The sequence below is a fragment of the Hipposideros armiger genome, unplaced genomic scaffold, assembly GCF_001890085.2.
Source record: "Hipposideros armiger isolate ML-2016 unplaced genomic scaffold, ASM189008v1 scaffold_431, whole genome shotgun sequence".
NCBI lineage: Eukaryota > Metazoa > Chordata > Mammalia > Chiroptera > Hipposideridae > Hipposideros > Hipposideros armiger.
The window spans coordinates 1,611,883-1,614,065 of NW_017731781.1; positions in this window are offsets into that span (position 1 = coordinate 1,611,883).

Here is a 2,183-nt window from a genome sequence, read left to right on the forward strand (position 1 = left end):
GGAGAGGGAGGCGCAATCAACTTGGGCCACTGTGTCTTAGGCTAAGGCAGCCTGAGGGAAGCTTTGCTCTTATACGTTGAGAACAACATTGGTATAAATGTTTCAACAACAATAGTTTAAATTCTAAGGTTACTGATTCACTGAGTCCAATGGGATGGCCTACTCACTGGGAAATTGTTACTAGTGTGTACCCCTGGATTAATACAGTATGATGGCCAGGAAAAGAATTAAAGGATGTATCTGGGGAATGTTTCTTTACCACTTACTTACTCATAAGTCCTCACTTAATACCCACCACGTGCCAGGCACTGCCCTAGGCACTGGGAATAAACTGATGAGAAAAGCAGACATGGCTCCTGCCTTCAGGGAGCTAAAGATCTAGTGGGGGAGAGACCAGTAATGACACAGGAGGGACAATGTTATGTGCTGAGTGGTCTGATGGGTGGGGACACAAGGTGCTGCAGGGGCACAAGACAGTGGTACCTAAGCCAGGTGCAGGGCATGGAGTCACTTTCCCCAGAAGGAGGCATCTAAGCTGAAACCTAGACTGCATTTCCCCTGCAGTCTCCTTCTTCACCCCTCTCATGGCTCTAGCAATTCACCTAGACTTCAGAAACAACAAAGCACAATTCACTAATAGAAAAGCCACGTGCAACATGGACAATGAAAACTAAACTTGTTGTTTTCTCCTATTCACCAGCCATTCAAAACTCTTAAGGTGTCCATTTCTATTATCTTTCTGCAGCTGGACATGTCCAGTCGCACTCCCCCCTTTTTCTTACTTCTATCTGGATGGCACAGGGATGGCTCTAGCCTTGGCTGTGGTCACCACTGGATGAGGCTCTTGGGTTAGGTTTCTGCACAGTCTGCAGATGTCCTGCCAGCTGCAGGTGGACATTCTCTGAGATGCTGTCATCCCATTGGACAGCTGTCCTGTGAATGCCAAGGGAGGCAGTCTGGGGGACTGTTTGCCATCCATGGCATGGACATATCATGCCCAGCAAATGCATCATCAAAGTTCCATAACTTTAGGGCTAGAAGGCAGCTCAGATTGCAACATGTTTAGAGATGAAGAAACTGAGACCCAAAGAGTGGTCAGCAGAACCAGGACTCATAAGCAGCTGTTCAAACCTCAGCTGCTGAGGTTGTGCAGGGCCCACAGAGTCTTCAGCTCCTGCTTCTCCAAGAGTTCCACAATTAGATGTGGATGGGTCTCCTTCAGGGCTCGGTAGAGTTGATCTTTACAGGCCCAGTCCCAGGACTTGCTGAAGCTGAACAGCTTCCGCATCTGGTTTGGGTTGGTGGGCTCGGCCCTCACCCTCTCATACTGCTCCTCGCTCAGCACCCGTCCATGCAGCTTGTCCAGGACAGAGTCCACTGATGTTACTCGAGCCACCAGCTGCTCTCGATGCCGGTCCACAAAGTGTGGCAAGGTTGGGGCATCTGGGGATGAAGGTGAGGTTGGCAATGAATAAAGAAGGGCTCCCACCACAGTCTCTACCTCTAATCTCCACCTAACTCTTCACTCATTTATTTTCCATCCCTGGCTTCTTCTCTCCAATGAAGTCACTGGACCACCAGAGCAGCACGCCTGCCTTCCCTCATGCCAGCATCTTGCCTAGCATTGTGCTGAGCTGGGGGTGGGGTTCGTTAGGGAGGCATTTGAGGTTGTCCAGTGGAAAGGGCCAGGGTTTCCATGAGGGATGGGGAAGGACTCTGCCCTGGGGCTCACACCACTTTCCAAGGACTGATCCCTTGTAAGGTTTGCAATGATAGAGTCCCTTCCTTTCTCTCTTTCCTCCCGTCCAAGACAGCATAGTACGCTCCAGAAATGCCATGGCTCTTGTGGTCTCTAACAGCTGTTACTGACCTATGAGGCCTGGAGAAATGGGAGTAGGTGCAGGTCTGAGGTCTCCTGGAGGAAAACAGATAGGAAGAAACAACTGTAACAGTGCTGGTTATTAACACAAATGATAAGCCTTAAAACTCCTACCCACGTCTCACAGCTGAGATTCTTTGATTCTGAGAACAAATACAAACTATTTCTGACAGAGTGTGGGGTAAAGGTTGTAAGGGCCCTTAGAGATTATGTAGGTGAATCCCTTCCTCATGCATGTGGAGAAACTGAGGCTCAGAGGCCATGATCAGAGAGAGAGAGAGAGAGAGAGAGAGAGAGAGAGAGA